This window comes from Hemiscyllium ocellatum, chromosome 1 (genome assembly GCF_020745735.1).
Source record: "Hemiscyllium ocellatum isolate sHemOce1 chromosome 1, sHemOce1.pat.X.cur, whole genome shotgun sequence".
In the NCBI taxonomy this organism is placed as follows: Eukaryota; Metazoa; Chordata; class Chondrichthyes; order Orectolobiformes; family Hemiscylliidae; genus Hemiscyllium; species Hemiscyllium ocellatum.
In genome coordinates, this window is record NC_083401.1 from 61,324,454 (window position 1) to 61,347,370 (window position 22,917).

Below are 22,917 nucleotides of genomic sequence, written 5' to 3' on the forward strand. Positions count from 1 at the left end.
TCACCCCCATTGCCCTCCTCTGCCCGGGGCTCGGACACGGGGGGGGGGGGCGTCGGTGGGGTGGAGGGTAAAGCTGGAGGCTTCTCTGTATCTTGCCACAGGCGACTACCTTTCACGTTACATTGTAACCCAGAGAGCAGCTGTAATCCCTGGCTTCCTTTAGATCTGCGGCCATTCACAGTCGCTCCTCTCCATCCCCCCTCCCAAGTCTTCATTTAAAAAAAATAAAACTAAATGAGGTGGGGATGGGGAAGAGAGATTTTGTTTGCTATTGCCGGGAAACAAAAGGTGCAATCTGATTATTGTTCACTCCAAAATGGAGGGGAGGGTGTTGCCCAAGGGTTTTTTTTTGCCGAGTCGATGCGAGTTACAACCAGGATTTGCAAACCTGGGAATCCTCTGACTTCAGCTCGAGTGAGGATTTATTTTTCCCAGTCCCTACCTCCACCCCTCAATCCTAGCTCACTCCAATGTAAAATGTAAAGGCTGTGTTTCTTCACCCTCTCTCATCGAAAGAAATTGGCGAAGAGTTTTTTTTATATTAAAAAAAACGTGGTGGGACGTGAGTGGATTTTGTGAAGAGGGAGACGTCTTGATCACTGCAGAGGGTTTGTTTGCAATTTTACTGTTGAACAATTCGGGTCAGTTTTATAGGTTTGTGTGGATATCTTTTAATCTCTCCTATCCCCCGCCCCAAGGAGTGGGATCCAGCCTATCATCTCCTCTGAACCCCTCGGCATAGTTTGATTTTATGATTAATGACCATGTGTACCCCCTCAGTTTCTGCTGAATGGGAGGGGTGCAGGCCTGACTTCCCGGAGAGAACATTCCAGCCTTTTTGTGCATTAAGTAAATGGGTGGTGGCTGCACTAGCATTTTTGTTGGAGTGTTGTGATTTTTTTTGTAGGCAATTTTGTTGATGATATGGATTCTCTATATTGTATGATCATAGCGCTCTATGTATATATTTTAAAGCTGTAATTGTACTTGTTGGATATTATCACAATGTACACTTTTGTGATCAGGGCTGGGGGTAGTTTGCAGAAATCATGTTGGGAGAGCGAAGTACTATTCCAGTTTAGCAAGTGCATGACAGTCATTGTACCCCACCAGCCTATCTCAGCACTTGTAAGGAGGCCACATACTACTTTTGTTGCTGTTTATATGCTGCTGTGTTCATCTTTCCATTTACAATTGCATTGGCTAGTGGGACAGAAGAACTCATCATCTTGGTTAAATCAAGGATAAGATTCTGCAGATGGGTAACCATGGAGTTCAAACATTAGCTGTCAGTGACTTTATTGGAAACATTGACAAAATGTTAGAGGCTTACAAGGATTAAATTAGTCTCATCTTTTATAAAGCAAGACTTGTATTTATATAGCATCTTTATGACTGCCACATGCTTCCCTGCTTTCTAGCCATATAAATAATCATGAAATGTAGGAAACACGACAGCCAGTTTGTGCACAGCATTTTCCTGCAAACTGCAATGTGATAATGGCCAGATAATCTGTTTTTGTAATCTGGGTTGAGATCAACATTGGGCAGTACACTGGGAATGATGCTCTTGCCAATCAAACATATGGACGGGGATCAAACTAGTGCATGCACTTGAGCAGACCTCAGTTTAAGATTTCATCTGAAACAGCACCTTGAGCAGTGAAGCTGTGCTTCAATCTTAAACTGGAGTATCAGCCTTTAGTTTTGTGCTCAGGATCTGGAGTTGATTAATGGGATGTGGGTCAAATGCTGCAAAATGGGGCTGAACTAATTTAGGATATCCAGTTGGTGTGGGCAAGTTTGACAGAAGGGTCTGTTTCTGTGCTGAACATTGCTATGACTCTAACTGAGGATGCTGGAAATCTGAAACAAAAACAGAAATTGTGAGAGAAATTAGTGGAGAGAAAATAGAGTTGATATTTTGAGTCCAGTGAGTCTCCTTTAGAACTGATAGCAGCTAGGGAAAGGCATGTTGTCATCCATCCCTTTGTGTGCCTCACTATTGTTCTTTCGCTCCATCTCTGCCTTATTTGCTCACTTAGTCATGAGGTTCTTTGGCAGATTTCTTTGTTTCAGAGCCTTTGCTAATTCCACATTGATTATGTAAGAAGCTTTTAATTAGAAATTGATTCTGCTTTTCTTCCTTCTCCTCTCCTTTTCTATCTGAATGATTCCTTTGATAATTTAAATGGCTCTGTCTGAGCACTGTTCATTTTGGCATGCCTTTATATTGGTGAATATTAAAGGTTATCAGTTAACCTCCTGCTGTGTTCGCCTGATTTGTGTGCCTGTCATCACATTGGGGCAGCTTCCTTGGGGGATTAGAAGAATGAGAAGTGATTTTATTGAATCAGTTTGAGTCAATAGTATGCCCCCATGATTTTCCTCTTATGGAGGAGATGATGACCAGGATGATAGTCTTAAAAAAAAGAGGGCTGTTATTTTGAAACTGAGGAGAATTTTGATGGGTCATTAGTGTGAGAATCCCTTCCCTCAGAATGTCATGGAGGTGGATCTTTGAATTTATTCAGGACTGGTTTTAAATTTCTGAAAGACAAAAGATTTGAGGTCCATGTGGTGCAGACAGGAAAGTAGTGCTTGAGACTACACCCAGATCAGCCATGGTTTTGAGTGTTGGAGCAGGCTCAAGGGCTAAATGATCTCCGCAGGTTACTCAACTTTGAGGTGTGACAACCAAGTTCACTTTTTAAAAATTATCTCTGGATAGTCATGTTGCAGTATATTGTAAACCATTTAGAGACAGAACCTTGTTTGTTTCTTAATTTCTTGCTGACCAGCATCTTTAGTCAGGAACATTTAGGTTATGCCTATTTATAATGTCCCAGTGGCTCAAACTGATGTCTTCTATAGGACCAAAAGACATAGGAGCAGAAGGAGACCATTCAACCCATTGAGTATCCTCTGCCATTCAATTGAGATCTTGGCTGATGTGATAATCTTCAACTCTGCTATCCTGCCTTTTCTAAGCTCAGCACATATCTGGAATTGATCCCGGCTGTTGTTGAACAGTATTGATCTCGCATGGTTGGGTTCCGCTGGCCTCGGTATCTGATGTACAAATTTGTTGGTGGTGATCGAGAGAAATGAGAGATGATGAAGAGTAGAAGAATCAGTCAGGGTTCTTTTGATTACTGTCTTTTTTACCTGCACTACATAGTACATTTACATGGGTGCTAGCTCATGGCCTTCTACCGAGAAAATCTGAATTTACTGGAGATGGCGTGGTATTCAGTAGTCTCGTGGCTACTGAGAGCTATAGATGGATGAGATATAGATAGGGGTTTCTGTATTGTGAATAGGGTTGAGAGGAAAGGTGTCAGTATTCACAAATCACTGGACGTTGGTGCATTTGAATGAACACCAATGTACCAGATGTGATGTGTTTTGTGGATAATGTGCAGTGTGGAACAGGTTAATATTCTGTCAATTACAGTGTAATTGCAACTTGCCAGCAAGCAAATTTAAGTACTAATTTATTGGTTGGCTACTATTCATGTACAGGTCGTTCTGCTATGATGTATGTTTCGTTAACATGAATTTGCTGTAATGCGATTGCTGAATAGGGGACCCGGTTTTTAAAGTGGGAACGTTTAAAGCGTGTATTGGTTATAAAAGTGGGGCTGCTGCTATGCAATTTTCTGAACATGGGATTGTATGAGAAAGGAACTACTGTTCTAGCAGAACTGACTGTATATTTGAATTTGACGTTTAAATTAACTACCCTCAAAGTTCTTAGACGCTAACAGAAATTGCAGCTTAAATAATTTCTAACCCCTCCGAGAACCGAAACTACTTCCTTTGGTTGTTTCTTTTTCCCATTGTCAGACAACTTAATAGAGGGTGGGGGGGGAAGAAAATCAATATTTCTTTCGGTTATTTCATGGTAGCGACTGGTGAGCCAGGTTGTAAATATCTACTTTCTAGTTTTTTTTCATATTTAGTCTACTTTATTCTACCTTGAGCACTAAAGTGCAAAAGAATACAGTACTAATATAAACCCTGTTTTAATTATGGAGACAGAATGCATTCTGACTTAAATTTGAAAAGTGCTTGGGTGGTCTACTGAAATGCCTGTTTTTGAAATAATACTCTGATCATTTATATCCTGTTTTACTCCTAACCCTGTTGCCTGCAGAGTGCTCCTTCAGGATTTTTTTTTTGACTGGTCACATGATTCCAGGCAGCACCCAGCATTCAGTGGAGCTGAAATGTTGCCTCGTCCTCTAAGCTATGGTTGAGTACCCCATTGATTTTGTTAGGTTTGCAGTTCATGGGACATTGAAGGTTGCTGGCTGATAGCCGTGTAGTTAATACTACAAGAGACAGAAGAAAACTGCCTGTGTATATGCTGTAAGTCAATTTTTACAAAGCATATTGTGACATTTTAAAATTTTGTATTTCCTTTAGTGGCTGGAAGGCCAGAGCAGACCAACAAACTGCTAGCAGTCAGAAAACAGTCATCGAGCAGTAATTCCAACTCTGTTAATGGTGCGTCTATAGGTACCCATGGAAACTATCTCTTTTAGTAGAGCACACAGCTGCAGTCAGAGCAGGACTGCCTTGTTTGCACTATCTTGTGACACCAGTGTCCAGTCTGCTATTGGTAGTTATGCAAAATGTAGATGACCTTAAAGTTTGTAGCTGTATGCTCCTGTCAGAATTTTAATCAGTAACTAAAAGCCACTGAAGAGTGCAATTTGCATCATTTTTTGTTAAAAGTTTTTTTAGCCTGATTCTAAACTAATGTTATTGATTAATCTAATAATATATGTTCATATTACATATTGGTTTGTGGTGACTGTGGCTTGCCCTTTTATATTTCCTTCCCAAGTCCTTGGAAAAAAGCTAAAACAGTTCTGTTTTAAAATATTCAAAAGTAATTGCAGTTGCTTGGATATTTTCTGAACCAGTATCTAGTATGTCTTGTTCCTCCATTAGCCAGTGCAGTCATGGCAGATATAAGTAATAATCTGCCTCAATACTTTTGAAGATGTGGTAATATTGTGATGAGAAAGAGACAGGAAGTGACCAGGTGCCAAATGTATCGTTTTGTGTCAAGATAAAATGAGCAAATTTTTGGATTACTACATAGGGGCTTGAATTATCCTAATCTTAGCAAATTCATTGGTTTAAGGAATTCAACTCATGGCATTACTGTTTTTAATCAGGCATTTGGCAGCTATTCCAACACTACAGTACAGTAATTCTGTGTTGAGAAAATCAGCAACTTCGTTCTGTCATGACACATTAATGATATCCTGCTGTTCTTTGCTGACCTGCTTTTCCGCAGCATCAGCCTGGGTTCACTTGAGTGCTGTTGAAATCTGGTTTGAGCCAGTTACAAAGTGGTCACTGAACATGGTTGGAATGGCTGGTCTTTTGAAACAGAGGCAAACCAGTTGATTGGAAAAGCCTTATTCAGTAATAAAAATGCATTTAAGATTTCAAAGTAATAATTGGTCTTCAGATTGCCTTTCATGAGTCTACTGGAGGGCATTAAAGTTGCATGGACATTTACCATGTGGGTGACTGTTGTTCAGTTGGATGCTACAGAGAGAAACACAATTTTTTTTTCCATATTCTGTCACTAATTAATATATTGCTTGAGATTGAAATCAGTGGTTAACTTGGCCAATAAGTGAATATAATGTACAATGATCCTTTTCTCATGGAAATTAATGTATTGGATTATTTTTGCCGAAACTATGCTTGCAATTGTTCATGGGGCCCTCAATGTTATTGCTTTGGTCGGTTGAATTTTTTTTAACAAATCATACATCCATACATATTTGGGTCTAAAGGGATTTAGGGATATAGGGAGAAAGTGGGAACCGTGTACTGAATTGGATGATCAACTGTGATCATTTTGAATGGCATGGCATACTCAATGGACTGAATGACCTACTCTTTGTTTTCCATGTTTCTATGAATATTGGTATATCTAAATTATCAGCATGTGTTGCCCAACCTTAATTGACTTTGTAAGAAGGTGATGATGGTGACTGACCTTAAGTTGATATACTTATGGGGAAGGGGGTTGCAGGACGTTTTTCTCTCGAGTTGATCTCGTGATTGTTATGAAGGTGTAGAGGTGTACTGTGCATTTAAGAAAGTGAAGGACTTAGAGAGGCACATGGAGTGCTGGAGAAGTTACATTGGAACATTTGGTCCAGCAGCTAAAGTAGCCGGTTGCCTGGATACAAAAACAAATTCTAATTCAGCCAATCAGTTTAAATTATACCCAAAAATACCAAATTACAATCCAGTTTGAATTTAGTATATTGACAATATTAAAAACCAATGACACAGTCAGATGCTTTGGGATCTAAGACTGGGAAAAATTGAACAATTGAGGGAGAGAACTGCCAAGCCACCTGTATGTATAGACTGCTTGAAATACAGCTGTCTTAAAGGTACCTTATCTATCAATGACCTGTCAAACACAAATCCCTAAGAGGAGGAGAATCTACAGAAAAAGCTAAAGGGAAGATTCGACAGCTGCCTGGTTTTGAAATTTGAATTTTTGGTAAATCTTACTCTGGGTTTTATCAGACTAGTATTGTAGAAGGGAAAGTAAAAGATAGGTAAGAGGAAGGAGTTATAAGTCGTTGTTAGTTGATTATTCTGTTATAATTTAAAGAAATTTAATTTTTACTTTAAATAGTTCTTGGCCTTTCAAATTTTCATAGATTATTGCACATGATAAATCTTTTGTGTTGCTGGTTTATATTAGTAGGGTGTTTACCCTGTGTCGTAACATGATGGCTTCTCAGGTGGTGCAAGGAAAGAGTTTGGTAATTTTTTGCTGAAGTACAGAAGGTTTGATCCAGTCACTAATTCATTTTGGTAATTGAGAATTCTAACCATGCTGAGTGAAAACATGCATTCCAGTCTAAAAGAACAGAATTGAAGCAAGCAACCAACCTTCACTGGATCTTCAATAGCAACATATTCAGTGCAAGTTGACCTTTGGCATATGATGGGTGTTCAAAATACTGTTTATGTTACAAAATTGCTGGACTTAGAACAGAATTTTCATATTCAACATCCAGACACCTTTAAAAGACAGACAATTTTATAGTGGACAAATCACTGTGGCAAAGTATGTTTCACCATGTTTGAATAGTTATATTTGGATAGTTGGGCGTCAGAGGTTGGCATGTTCTGTAGATTTCATAAGGTACAAATTAGAGGCAGGAGGAGGCCATTCTGATCTGGAGTCTTCCTGCCTTTGAAAACAATCAAGGCTGATCTTATTGCTCCACATTCCTGCATATCCCAAAAGCCATTCAGCCACTTGTTTATCAAGAATCTATCTACTACTACCTTAAAAATGCTCAAGAACTCTGCTCCCACTGCCTTTTCAGGGAGAGTTCAAAACCCTCATGACCCTCCAGAAGACAATTTCAGGTCATTTCTGCTTAAAAGTTACCCCTCTATAGAGGAAGCGTTATTTCCATATCCACCCTAATCTTGCATGTTTCCACCTCCTTCCTGTTTTGTAGATATGTCTGCTGTAATTGAATAACCATGTAGCCTTGCATTACTAAACGTGTGCATGCATATCAAGCATTTTAATCCTGCTCTGATTGCGATTCAGGCAACGTTATGTTGTGCCACATGAAACTTGAGTTATCTTGGTAGCTGCGGTTGATTTAAGGAAGGCTTGAGCTGTTGTAAACTGTTTACAGTATCTTAATAGATGGAGGGGGGGTAGGTGGGGGAAGGTAACGGCATATTTTGGATATAACTAGCTTGAAGGTGACAAGAGACGACTGAAGGTGGTTTAATCTTGAGAGTCCTTTGTGGTAACCTTAGCCGGTGCAGGAATTGAACCTAGACTATTGGCATGACCCATCGGCATCACATGACTAGTCATCCAGCGACCCAGATAATGTTCTAGAGACCTGGGTTCAAATCCTGCCATTGCAGATGGGTCAGTGTAAATTCAATAAAAATCTGGATTTAAAAATTAGATGTTGATCATAAAACTAACAGTTTTAAAATAAAACCCATCTGGTTTGTCATTATCACATGGCAAATTGATTGACTCTTAACTATCCTTTGAAATAGTCTAGCAAGACATTTGGTTGTATCAGCTAATAAAAAGACAAACAGCAATACAGCTGGCTAGAACACTTGGTTCTGGATGTAGGTTTGCTCACTGAGCTGGAAGGTTCATTTTCAGATGTTTCATCACCATACTAGGTAACATCATCAGTGAGCCTCTGGATGAAGCACTAGTGACATGGCCCACTTTTTATTGTGTTTAGGTTTCCTTGGGTTGGTGATGTCATTTCCTGTGGTCATTAATCCAAGGAAACCTAAACGCATAATCAAAAGTGGGCCATACCACCACTGCTTCATCCGAAGGCTCACTGATGTTATCTAGTATGGTGACGAAACGTCTGAAAATGAAAGTTCCAGCTCAGTGAGTAAACTTACATCCAGAACCTCAACCTGAGCCGTAAATTTTCTTAAAACTCGCTAAGACCACTTCGTGTTGACTAAAGCAGTGGAAATGATAATGACAAACAGTCTTGTAGCTCTTGCAAGGTCATCCTTACAAAGCTATCTTGGCCTTCAAATACAGGAGCAGGAATGTCTTCCTTCAATTGTACAGGGCCTTGGTGAGACCACACCTGAACATTGTGTGCAGGTTTGGTTTCCTTCCCAGAGGAAAGTTGCTCTGGCTATTGAGGGAATGCAATGAAGGTTTATCAGACTGATTCCTGGGATGGCGAGACTGATGTACAAAGAGAAGTGAGGTGAGGGTGGGTGGAATACCATAGAATTACTTTGGGTTCAGTCAGGGTTAGATAGGGTCAATACAAAAAGGATACTCCCAAAGACTGGGGAGCCATGTCCAGGGACCACAGTCTTAGGATACTGGGCAGGCCATTTAGAATTGAGATGGGGAGAGATCCCTTCAGCCAGAGCAAGGTTAGTCTGTGGAATTCCCTGCCACAGAATGAGGCTAATGCCAAACTTTTCAAGAAAGATGCATATAGTTCTAGGGCTAAAGAGATCAAAGATTATTGGGAGAAAGCAGGGACATGTTACTGCATTGAATGATCAGCCATGTTCTTAAAGAATAACAGAGCAAGCTGAAAGGGCTGAATGTCCTAATCCTGCTCCAGTAAACGTACTAACATTAGGGGGCGAGTGCCAAATTTGGGAGAGCTAGCTCAGTCTAGTCAAACATCAATCTCCTCATCCTTACAGAATCTTATCTTGCACACACTGTCCCAGAAAACATCGCTGCTATTCTTGGATATGTTCTTTCCATCAATAGCACTGTTGTGGTAGAGCTGGCAGCACAGTGGTAAGGGATCATGTTGGAGCTTGCACTCTGTGTTCTCAACTTGGACTCCAGAGACCATAAAGTCTTCTGGTATCAAATCAGATATGGGCAAGGAAACTTGTTGGTGATCACAGCATGCTTGTAAGTTTGCTGCTGAGATTTTCTAGGTTGAACATGTCATGTTAGAATTGAAGGTTTCAGGAAATTATCCTCAATTCCAAGCTGGATGAAAGCGTGAGTTGTCTATTATCGTTCTCTAGATGTAACTACTCACCTGAAGTGTTGATTTTGGTTGTACAAATGAGAATGATGTGGAACATTATAAACCTCAAAAACAATCAAAAAGGGTCTTAATTATGATGGCTATCAGCTGTAACTATAGCATTTGAGTAATATACTGCACATTCCAGTTCATTTCATTGCTGGTTAATTCAAAGTATAGTCATATGTTTAAAAGATTTAATAAAAGTCAGTTTATTGGTTGTTAACGTGGGGAATCCACTATTTTCTCCTCTTGAATGCTTTGCTGGAAAAAGCACTGTCAGCTAATCTTGTATAGATACAGATTTATTTCTACAGTTTTGCCAACTAGTTGTTAATGTTAAAGGTTGCTGGCCTTTCCAGTAGCGTAAGGTGGTAGGATAACTTCGTTCCGTACTTTTTCAATACAGCTGCACAACTTCTCTCCTGTAACTTTCTCATGTTTGTAGTTTAAAAACAGTTGGTTTATGGAAATGTCAATTGAATTGTCACACTCATGCAATATTGGTGTGCCCATGTATCACCACACAAATGGTATGAGACCACTTATTTTTCTTGCAGCTGAACTTAGCCAAGGACTACTTCATACTATTTATATCTCTTGGTTTGTTACAGCAAATCTGTTGTAGATATTCAAAAGTATTTTGGAGTTTGAAATTTGTACACTGTCCAAAGCATTTTACCAAAGTTGTTTAAAAGATTTGTGGGCAGTGGTTTATAAATGTGTATCACAAGACTTAGAATCACCTTCCTTGACAAACTTCTGAGCTCTTTAAGTCCTTTTTTATCCCTTCTTTAAAATTGTTCCTTAAGGCATTTTGTTCGTGAGGTGTGTTTTATTTCATACTGTAGTGCAAAACACTTGACTTTCTGGAGGGGTTAAAATGAAGCTTGGCTCTTGTCTAGTAACAAACAATTTCACAAAATTTGCCTGTTGGTTCAGGGAGTATCCAGTTGTTGGCAACACAGGAAAGAAAAAACAGCTTTTGTTTTAACTCCCTTCGTGTAATGTAAATCTGAATCCAATATCAGCTTAAAAAAACATTTCTAGCCATGTTGTAGTTTGTTTTTTCTTTTTGGGGGCAGGGGAAGATGCAGGACCACTTGCGGTGTTATGAACTGGTTAAGTACTAATTTTTTTTTTAATTAAATGTGCTAGTTTAGTATGTGACTTGATAATTGTGCATTAAAATCACAGTTCAATGCATTCATTCAAAGGCTTGCCTTGTGACTACCTGGCCAGGTTCAATTCTTTCATCGAGGTCACAAGCTGAAAGGTTATCTGGGTCTCTCCGTGGATGCTGCCAGACCTGCTGAGGGTTTCCAGTTTTGTTTTTATTTTGTCAAAAAAGGTGCAGTACTGGCATCCTGCGTCCTGAATATAGAAACATAACTATTTTTGTGTAATTGAAGTTAGGAATGTTTGAGCAAGTTTGGAACAAGTAGAGAGAGACAGACAGTGTCAGGTCTTTTGTGTGTAACAGTAACTTTGTGCAGAAAAGAACAGTTGCCATTGCTAAGAAATTGGAAAGAAAGTTAGTTCTTTTGGCAAATGCAGCAGATTTTTCAAGGTCGTGAATTGTTGGTGATATTTCAAGGTCCACTTGAAATTGCGTTTGCAGTTTTGAACCACTTATTGCCCTGAGCACTGACAGTTGTCATGCCAGCCAAGTGGAACAGCATAAGAATCTTAACTAGTTAAACTGAGCTTCACAGGTTAGAAGGGAAGACCCAGGTACTGATGAGATGTTTATAATTGTCCGCCATAACTAGATTAGAATACAGATTTTTATTTGCTGAAGAAAGTAGGCACAAAGTTTGTGTAATTGGAAAAGCAAAGCCTACATGAACTGAACTATTTTCTAAGGCTCCCAGTGAGTGGTCTCGCTGTTTCTGGTTAATCTCCCTGCTGTGTGCCCAGATAAGTGTATTAAATGCAATCCAAACAGACTATCTATACATTTACCATTGGAGCCTTGTACGTACAAGAGTTGACAATTTACAATGGTCGTTTTAATTTGTCCCCCTCCAACTGTCAAAGTTGTATGATATCTTTGAAAAATGTATAGAATCCCCACAGTGGGAAGCAGTTCATTCGGCCCATCAAGTCCACACCAATCCTCTGAAGAGTATTCCATCCAGATCCTCCACCACCACCACCACTTTATCCCTGGAATTGGAATAAACTGAAAGTTATTGCGAACCAGTTTTGACCTCTGAAGAATAGTCACCCAGTATTCCTGGCTGCAGAGAATCAGCAAATTGTTACAGTGCCAAAAAAGGCATTCACCAGCACCCACTATCTGAGCATTTGAATCTTCTGCCTCACCCCCATAACCCTGTGCTTTGTTTCTGTTTAAATGATCACCTTGTGTCCTTGGCTGTCTTCACCATACTTCCTGGCATTGCATTCCAGATCCTGACTAGTTGCTGTATGGAAAATATTTTTCTCATCTGTCATTGCTGCTTTTGCAAAATGCATTTAAAACGTGGCCTCTGGTCCTCGATTCTTCTACAAGCAGGAACAGAACAGTTTCTCCCACTTTACTCTGTCCAGGCTCGTCATTATTTTGAAAACTTGCATCCAATCTCCTCTCCAAAGAAACCCCTCCCAATGTTCAAAGTGCCTCATCCATGTAACCGTTCTGGCAAAACTCTTCTATGCACATTCCAGTGCATTCACATCTCTAGCTGCGGTCTAACCAGTGTTCTGTATAGGTTCAGCATAACCACTGCCATTTCGTACTGCCCTTGGTCTGAGGCGTGCATCTATAAGCAATCCGCAACAAGAATTTATTTTCTTTAAAAAAAATACATTATCCATTTCAACCCAGGATTCCACACTGCTCAATGCTGAAGCTTCGAATCAAATGGGGTATTGCACTAATTTCAGTTATTCTGTCTTTTATAAAAGCGCTGCACAATTAATGAAAAAGCTGGAGAAGAAAAGGTGCAGCATTTTTTAAAAGGTCAAACCAATTATGGTAAACACTTGAGCTAAAATGCTCATGTAAAGCATCCATTAAATTAACAAGCTCACCATTCACAATCACACCACATTTATTGACTATTAAAAACTGAAGGACATTAACATATACAAAATCAATGAAAGAAGACACAGTATAAGACGCGGTCAAAGGAACAATGCTCACCTTGGTTATCTCACAATTCCATTTCAAAGTGGTGTCAATGACACGGTGGTGGGTGAACCCAAATGAACAAGATCAAACAGGAGTCTGACTGAGACAATTGTGATAGAACCAACCAGTGTTGGTTCTGAGGGTATTCTTGTGTTGTAGTATCTTGACTTCAGTCAGTTTGGGCAGCCTAACTGGTGATGAGAATGGGTTGCTTGGAAAGCACATCAGGTCAGACAGCATCCAAGGAACAGGAAAATCGACATTTCGGGCCAGAGCCCTTCATCAGGAAGGACTGCAGCCCGAAACATTGATTTTCCTGCTCCTCAGATGCTGCCTGACCTGCTGTGCTTTCCCAGCAGCACACAGATGCTCTGATCTCCAGCATCTACAGACCTCAATGTCTCCTAGCCTAATTGGTGAACCTGATTTGTCATTGAATCTGCCAGAGAAAGATGATTCAGTCTAGAATTTGAGTGCTTTGGATACTAGAAGAACTGCAGTGATGTACACCATTCTTTTGTAGTATTCATTGTTTTCAGACTTGAAGGTATTTGACGTTTTAGCAACTGTGGCCAAATGAAGCTCTATGCTTCAGATGCAATCTTGTGTATTTAATAGTGATTAAACACATTGGCACTGTGCATAAATGATGGGGTCTGTCACTAGCAGTGGAAAGCCTGATTTCTTTCAACTAATGAACTTATTTTTCTTTGGTTTGGCTGGTAGCATTCTCTTCCTGAAGTCACAGGGTTGTGGGTTTGATTCTCATGTTAAAGACCTGAACACAGTTGAGCCTGACATTCCAGGTTGGTATTGAAGGAGTGTTGTGCTATCAGACTTGCCATCCTTTGGAAGAGACATCAAACAGCGGTCCAAGTGCTTGTAAGGTTATTGTAAAATATCCCATGGCATTACTTTGAAAAAGAGCAAGAGATTTTTCCTGGCCAGTGACTGCTCTTCAAATAGTATTTAGCTGTAAAATGCTTTTGGGATGTCCTGGGGTTGTGAAAAGTGCTATATACAGTAAATGCAAGGATTTTTTTTAAACTTTGAAAGGTGCGACTGTAGTTGTTTTTTGGTAGTGTACAAATGTGCTATGGTTTTTGAACAGTGGAGCTCTTTTAGTATTGTCAAGATTTTGATCCAGGAAAGTTTGAAATCTAAGAGCCTTTCTCATTGCAAAGAAAGCAATCAGCAATACTGTTGCTACCATAATTATTTCAATTAATTTTGATGATTTACACAGTCCTTTTTCATCTTGTCTTTCCACTCATGCAGTACCTAAAGTAAATTCAATCCTTTTTTTTAAAAAGTTTGTTTGAAGTACAGCTGGTCTCCTGTACTTTGAATCCGGAAGCAGTGTGCAGTGCTGAGCCGTGACTGATGTTGCCTTTTCTTTATTATCTTCTGTTGCAGGCTGTGATTGTATGTTTCCTGCCATGTTAGTTGGCTGTTCTCCTGGTCATACTCTTGCCAGTTGTGTTCCTGGTTGTGCTCTTTCACGAACCGTTTGCGATTAGACTGAAAAAGAAGCTGCAGTAACACTTTGTGTCGGCTTGTGGGGTTGTTGCCGTCGGCTTTTTGTTACACTTGCCATTGGATGCCGCTGGCTAAAATCAACCAGGAAAGTAGATAGGAAAGCAGCATTGTTAAAACCACTGCCTGCTCAGTCAGGATCTTATTGAATGGTAGAACAGACTGAAAGGGTTGAATGGTCTGTGGTGTTGTGTATCAGAAGTTAGCATAATTTTAATTTGCACAGATGTTTTAACTGGGTCACATGGCCCGAGGTTGCCGCACAGATCTCTACTGTGGAATTTCATTGGGTTTTGTTTTATATTCACCATTTCTTCCTCCGGTTTCTGGAGTACTCTTACTCCAAGGTCCATGCCTTCGGGTAAAATCAGTCAATTCACTGTAAATTCTGTTCACTTATTTTTGGAGTATTCTTTTGAAAGGTTGTGGGCCTTAGGGTCTAGTTAGCTATACGTTCAAGTTAATTATCTACTACTTGATTCTTTATACTACAATAAAATAAGAAGTTTTACTGTTAGGCCTGTGCCTTGGTTTCTAATCCTAGCCAAACCCTTTAGTGAAGTACTGAAGGGATCAGAAATGACTTTTACAGAAGTTTTGAATGATGGAGCTCTCATATTATAATGTTTGAAGATGGATTGACTGAAGTCTTTTTTAATTGTTAACTTTTAATTTAACTGTGATTTTCAGCTGACAGGGTGGTGCCTGAATTTTGAAATATCACTGTCAATCCCATACTCTTGTTGAATAAGCCATGTAGATAAGGAGTTGTAAGTTGTCCTTAGAACACATTGTATAACTTTTCTCCTTTTTTGTCTACCCCTACAAAGTAAATCAGCAGAAATTCTAACTGTTTGATACAAATGAACCTGTTTGTATGTAGCGAAGTTATGATTTTCAATATCATTGAAACAGTTGACTTCTCATAAAGGGCAGTCAAACTGTTCATTAGATCATCTTAAAATTATCAGCGTAACATTCTTAATTTACTACAGTGGGAGTTCCTGCTCATCCTCCCAGAGTGGTGTGAGCTTCGTTCACTAATTTCATCTCCTGCAGTATGTGGCCAGGGATGAAGGGACATGGAATTGCAATTAGCATTTCTTTTTCAGTCTGTGAAACGTTTGCATAGCTTTGGTTATTTTTTCATTGTTGCTTTGGAGTGGCTTGTCATATTGTCAGTAGTTCTGCAAGACCGTTTTGTATCTCCCATTTATCGTTATGCTATCTGGCTATCTTTGTGAAGAATGTTTTTTTGCAGAAATGTATTGTTACATACCCAACCCCCACTACTCATTCCTTCCCAGATAGACTCACTTCAGAAGTGTGCTGTGTTGCCAGGGGAAAAAGTCCAGTTCTGTAGATGGATTTGTTTGTGTGGTTCCTTCATTACGCAAAGTAATGTTGTAAGAATTTACTTAACCCTTTAGATATTTTCTAGAAGTAATAAAGCATTTTGACTTTGTTTTCTGTGCGACTTCTGTCAATAGACCGGAGGTCTGGGACAGTCTTAAAGAAATTAGTTAGATTGGGCTCAAGAAATAATGAAGTGACCCTGCTGAATTTTGTTTTTGATTTGTAGGTTTTTTTTCTCTTTTGAGGTTGTGAACTTCAAGAGAAGATTCCACATTCTCTTGCTTTATCAAACTTTAATCCCAGATTAAGTCTGCTGTTTGCATTGGTTTGCAGTAATTTAGCCGCAACAGTTTATAGCTATCCAGTACAGATTCTTATGAAAGTCCTTCCTTATTCCAGACTCATGGTTGTTGTTTTCCTGAGCAAATAAATGGGTTTTCTGTTTCTTTTGGTTCAGAAGTATATTTATTGGTTATGAATCTTTTTTGAAAGTCTCTTCCTAAGTCATTTGCAAAAGCTAATGAAATTGCCAAAATGCGTTCATGTATTATGCAGCCTGTGATGATCCATTGCAGATCAAACCATATAAATACCTTCTCAAGGGTAACGGAGGATGGACAGTAAATGCTGACTCAGTCAATGATTCCCACATCCCTTTAAGTGAATTTTTAGAAAAAACTATTTCCTTTTGTACACAAAGCTATTTAAATATTTTAGTGAGTATGTTCTTTTCATACTTTGCTCTAGTTCTGCCACTTTATTTCTAAAGAATAGTGAGAATAATGGATGATTCACAAACTGCATGGGAATAGTTGGTCTGTCTTTCTCCAATCCTTCCATTACATCAAGATAGTCATGAATTCTTCAGTATGTGCCAGCAACATTTGAAAAACGATCTGAAATGAGACACTTGGTACCAATTTGCCTGCCATATAAGGCATTTTGTGGCTTCATCGAGAAAACTCTCAGGAATTGTGATTAATTTAGCTGGGAAGAATGTGGGATGCAGTTTTTCTGTGCTGCTGTCATGGAGAAACAAATATGCTATTTGTGACAGCATGATATCCTGAACTTTTAGACACTATATAGTGAAATATCTATTGGCCTTGGTAAGTTGCCATGCGACTTGTAATATGCACTGTGGGCAATAGGTTGAAAATGGAATACAATTTTTATTATTTTCACCTCATTTATTCTGTCATAATTCTATTTTAAAACCTGTGTATAGTTTAACATTTTAACTGGGCGCTATAATAATTACATTTCACGTAGTTACCTTGCACGGTCCACATAAGAGTCATAGAGGTGTACAGCACAGAAACAGACCCTTCGATCCAACACATCCATGCTGACCAGATATTCCAAAGAAATGTAGTCCCATTTGCCAGCATTTATTCCATGTCCCTCTAAACCCTTCCTTCCTATTCGTATACCCATCCAGATTCCTTTTAAATGTTGTAATTTTATCAGCCTACACCACTTCCTTTGGCAGCTCATTTCCTACACAGATCACCTTCTGCATGAAAAAGTTGCCCATTATAGATCCCTTTTAAATCTTTCTCCTCTCACCATAAACCTGTGCCCTCTAGCATTGGACTCCCCTACCCCAGGGAAAAGACCCTGTCTATTTACCCTGTCCATGGGGTTTTCTTTCCCTCTGGTATTTGCAGTGTGGTTGTGGGCCACATCAGCTGTTTCAACCGTACACATGGGTGGGTAAAACACTTCTTTGTAATCAGAATGAGTAACTGTGGGTGTGGGACAGGTGTAGATCTGATTGCTTTTAAATGTGGTCTCTGGCTGTTTATTTTTCCTCTTTTTCGAGGGGAGGGGAACAGTTGAACTATAATTTTCGACAATGAATAATCACAATATTAAAGTTCTACGAGTGGGTGGGGAGAGAAAAAGCCATAGAAAAGGATGCACATGCATTTAATGATCAAAAGTTGTCCTTTTTTTGAAGTTACACTGTGAAACTTGCTAGACAGTAGTTTACACTTTTTAATAACCTGCTTTATGTGCTTAATAGGGGTTTCATAATGTTTTTGTTAACACAGATGAGTGAATCTGGTTGAACTGCTGTTGAACAATGTCAGCTAGCTGTATTTTAAATGGCATGGTCCTTTTATTTTACTTTTGTTTACAATGTGCTTTACCTTATAAGGCAAATCTTTTAATCATTTCTTAGCCCATTTAAGCTTTAATTTTTCCTCAGCTTGCTGAGAGGAATACTGATGCAGCTCCCCTGGAAATAGTCTATTGACAGTAGGTTAGTCTTTAATTCCTGTCATTCTGTGGTTATTTGAGGATATGTGCATACCCAGCTAACTTGTACTGTGTACAAATTGAACCAGAAAAGTTTTAACTGTTCAACCATTTTCAACCAAGTGAAATCTCTTGGCAGTATGATTCTTATGCTTATCATTGAATGACCAGTACCTCACTCCAAGTAGTCATTGAAGGCTGGCAATGCATTTGACTAGTGTGCTCCTCAGTAAAGTCTAGTCAAGTCCTTATCTGATGTCAGCATTTATGGACTCACTCTAACCACTGCAAAAGTATATGAAAACTGTTTGACTCAGAATCAGGAGATTGTTGGTTCCTGTCTGATTCCAGGGACTGAAAATACACTTTGCACCAGCTGTGTCGGTGCTGTTTTGAGGGTGTTTCCACTAATTAGATTAGATTAGATTCCCTACAGTATGGAAACAGACCCTTCAGCCCAACAAGTCCAAACCAACCCTCTGAAGAGTAACCCATCCAGACCCCCTTCCCCTACGCTATACTTATTCCCTGACTAATGCACCTAACACTATGGGCAACTTAGCATAGCCAGTTCACCCGACCTGCTCATCTTTGAATTGTGGCAGGAAACCCACGCAGTCACTGGAAGAATGTGCAAACTCCATGCGCAGTCGTCCAAAGCAGGAATCGATCCTGGGTTCCAGGCGCTGTGAGACAGCAGTGTTAACCACTGAGCCACCATGTCGCCCCAAATCTACAGACTAAAGTAAATGTCCAAGTTTGGTATTGCTAACCAAGTTCTGGCAAAAAAGCAACGCATGTGGTGTTTTTTCATTTGGAAATTGTAAAAAGTCAGCCTTTTGTCAAGACAGTCATGAAAGAAATGAGTGAGTTCTGTTAGGTGGAGCCAGTCTGTCTCTGGGCCCAGGCTATGGACCACATGCAGGTAAATGGGATTAAGTACGATTTAGAGATGCCGGTGTTGGACTGGGGTGTACAAAGTTAAAAATCACACACAACACCAGGTTATAGTCCAACAGGTTTAATTGGAAGCACACTAGCTTTCGGAGCGATGCTCCTTCATCAGGTGATTATGGAGGGCTTGATCATAACACCGAATTTAAAGCAAAAATTTACAGTGTAATGTAACTGAAATTATACATTGAAAACCTGATTGTCTGTTAAGCCTTTCATCTGTTAGAACACAGTTTCACTTCTTTCACGTGTAAATCACACAACCTTTTTTAAAAAAATTGCATTCTTGGGTTAGTTGTTAACAATAGCTAGACAATATGTTGAAGGTGTTGGCCCCTGTGTTCTCTGTCTGTCTATGCCATGATGTCCGACAGGTTTAATTGGAAGTACAGTTTGGTGTTTGGTCAGTGGGCTGAAGGGTTTGTTTCTATGCTGTATGACTCTGACACTATCTCTGTGGTTCAGTTAAGTCACTTTCAGGAGTCACTATATTGTTTACATTGGATCCTTCATGACATGAAGTAGTTACTTCCTTAGGTTTGTATTAGCAGAATAAGAATGAATGAGTTAAAATGAATTATCTAGTAAGAGCAGCTTTTTAAGGGTCATTTCCCTGGTCTTTTGGGCTGAACTTTTACCAGATTTCTGGCACTTAGTATTGTTTTTATCCAGGGTTATTAGCTTCTTCATAGACAGACAGTGAAAAATCTTGCTTTCATTTGTTAGTACAGAATGTGAGTATTTTTGAGGAGAAACAGTTAACAGTTGTTCTTTAAATCATTTATTCAGGACAATGCCTTGATGAATCAGTGAAGCCACATTGTTTAAAATTTAAGCTTGATGGTTAACTGTCAGTCTTCATTTTAACTAGTGCATTCTCCATGGTAATGCTTTTACCAATCAGAGTCTGTTTGTCAACCAATCAGTGCACCCCTGTCATAGAGTATAAATGCTTTCCCTTAGTTTTCATCAGGACAGTTTTAAGAGATAACAAAATTATGGCAAAATGCCTTTTTTTCTCGCCTTTTTTTCTCACAAGCATTAAAACTAACTGACCCTGTTACAACTTCTCCAAAACCACTCCAGTTTATAGCCGCCTGCAGCTATCCTACAATATCCTGGGTCAGTTAGGAATGTCCCACCCTGCCACCAAAGACTGCAGGAAGTTGCCGTAAAAACTATGGAATTCTTTACCACCGAGTTCTCCAGGCTAAGTCATAATGTATGCCCTAGGCTGAAGCAGATTTTCTAATCAGTAAGGGAAGCAAATGTTATAGCAAAAAGGCAGGAAAATGGAGATTCTGATTATCAGGTCAGCAGTGACTGGTAGAGCTGACTCACTGGGCTGAATGGCCTACTACTGCATCCATGATTGCAACGTGTATGCTGTAAGGCAGTGCGTGTTCCTGAAATTCCTACTCCAACCTCTTTGCTACAAAAAGAAATAATGTCTTGGGTGACCATGGCGAGTGGGCATTGTTAGGAGTTCAGTGACGCACAGACATAAGAGTTTGAAATTGCTTTGCTGCAAAATGAAGTGGTGAAGGTGGTGACCTGTATGTACAACTTGCTCATTCGTGAGAGAGCATCGCTGGCAAGGTCAGCGTTCATTGCCTATTCTTCAGATGGTGTTAGTGAGCCTCTAGTGTAAGTCATTGCACTCCATGTAGCAGAGAAGTGATAGAGATATCTCTTGCACGTTGCTTCTTTTGAAACATGAAGGATGAAACTTCAGGTGGAATCGTGCAGAGTAAGGCACAGCCGGAGACAGTTATGAAGAACAAGTGGCAGTGAAAGTAAGTTTTTTTTTTGGCAAATATTTTATCAAACACTAGGAGGATAAAGGAAGTAATGAAGTTGAAAGGTTTAAACAGATCTGTTTGGAGAGAAGAGTAGAACAATGACAAGGTGGTTCTGGAGACTCGTCCCACCGGAGTCCAGGTTATCTCTGGTACACTTCCCACAAATGCTGCCAGATCCACAGAATTTTTCCAGCATTTTGTTTGTTGCAGTCCATATGGTGTTTGCATGCTCGCAATTCTGTGAAGAATGGATGGTACTAAGGCATGAAAAGGCAGCTGTTTTTGTACAGTGAGCAAATGACACGGTACACCTTGACACCTGGTCCTGGAACGTGATCATGGAACATATCTGATTAAAAGTAACACTTTTAATTACATGACAAATTCAGTAGCATTATCAGTTCTATTCAAGTACCTCATCTGTATCTAATTTGTGATCATATGAAAATATTGCATTTTGTTTAAAAATGCAAAATCAGATGGCTTAGATTGACAGCATGATTGCAAACTGTTTCATTTGTGATATTGAGGTGTGAATTGCTTATTGCTACACCCAGTAAATATTGTATTCACGTAGCAAATGAAACTGATGCTATAAAATCTAGGCTTGTTATCCAAATATTTGTTTCTTTATTTAGTATGAAAAGTATGGTATTGAATTCTGGTAATCATTGCACTGTTGCTTTATACCATATTAACTGGATGCCTATTAAACAATAAAATTTGAAGGTGGTATGAACCAAACAAAAACAATACAATTTGCTGAAGAAACTCTGATTTAGCAGCATCTGTGGAGAGAAAACAATTTTTTTGCATTCCAAGTCAGAGCTGATGAAGGATCACTGGACTCAAAACATTAACTGTTTTCTTTCCACAGATGCTGCCAAACTGTTGAGTTTCTCCAGCTATTTCTGATTTTGTTGGTTTCAGATCTCCAGCATCCTCAGTTCTTTTTTGATATATTGGAAAATAATAGCCTTGAAGTGGATCAGACCACTAATTAGATATGCAAGCCTTATTATTCAAATATGCTGGGGAGAATCTATTGCAGATTTCATAATTAACTTGAAAATGGCTGTTTGCTAGTTCGCTCAAGAGGTGTTTGGTAGAAAGGTGCAAACTTTCTTGGTGTGGGAACCCAGTGAATGGTCTGATGAGCAATGTAACACAGTGTCAGATTTATTTAGTCCTTGTCTGGAGCTAAACCTTCATTAACTTGGTTCCAATTTCCAGCCATCTCTACCTTTTTTTACATTATTTGTATCTGACCCTTCCCTTCCTTGACTTCTCCAATACCATCTTCAAGTAGCAAGCTATTATCTAATGTTCATTGTAAACCCATTTACTTTTATGGCTTCCTCTACTGCACTTCACACTGTACAGCTTCTCCGTCATCTGTATATTTGTTCTGACAATGCAACTTTCCATGTCAGCTCATCTAAGATGTCTCCCTCCTTCTACATCTGCAGATTCCACTCGTCACTTTGGTTCATGGGTCCAGCAGTATTGAAGGGCCTACTTCTTGTATTTCTGCTGTCATCCCTTCAGCTCTCTCCCAGGATTGCAGCATTGTTCCCCTAGTACCCTATCATAATCTGCATTCAACTTATCATCCTTTACCACTCCCATCACTTTGGTATGATACCATCAGCAAACACTCTTCATAAGACCATATGACATAAGAACAGGAGTAGGCCGTTCAGGCCCTCAAACCTGCTTCACCAGTCAATAGGATCACAGCTGATTTGACACTCATGTCCACTTTCTTGCCCTTTCCTCATAACTATTGATTCCCTTACTGATCAGAAGCTATCTATCTTAGCCTCAAATACACAAGGACTGAGCCCCACAGCTCTCTGTGGCAACAAGTCCCAATGATACTCAACACTCAGAAGAAATTCCTCCTTATGTCAGTCTTAAGTTGGCTCCTCTTGATTCTCAGATGATGCTCTCTGGACTTTGACTCCCTCATGGGGGGAGCATCCTCTCAGCATTTACCTTGCCAATCCCCTTAAGAATCCTACATCTTTTAAAGAGATCATAACTCACTCTTCAAAATTCCAGTGAATTGAGTCCCAGCCTATGTAGCATTTGTCAATGAGGCAATCCTCTCTGAACTGTCTCCAATGAAATAATATCTTCCCTTAAGGGGACCAAACTGTTCACTGTGCACCAGATGTAGTTTCACTGCCTTGTTCAGGTAGGCAACCCTTTATCCAAAATCCAAAAAGCTCCAAAATCTGAAGGTTTTTTTTTGAAGTTTGTATCTCATGAA

At 39.5% G+C, this 22,917-nt stretch overlaps 1 protein-coding gene across 4 annotated transcripts in view; it reads left to right on the forward strand.

The window, feature by feature from the left end:
• Positions 1-22,917, forward strand: part of LOC132806133 (tropomyosin alpha-4 chain-like) — a 105,520-nt gene that overhangs the window by 41,279 nt on the left and 41,324 nt on the right. The window lies entirely within an intron of this gene.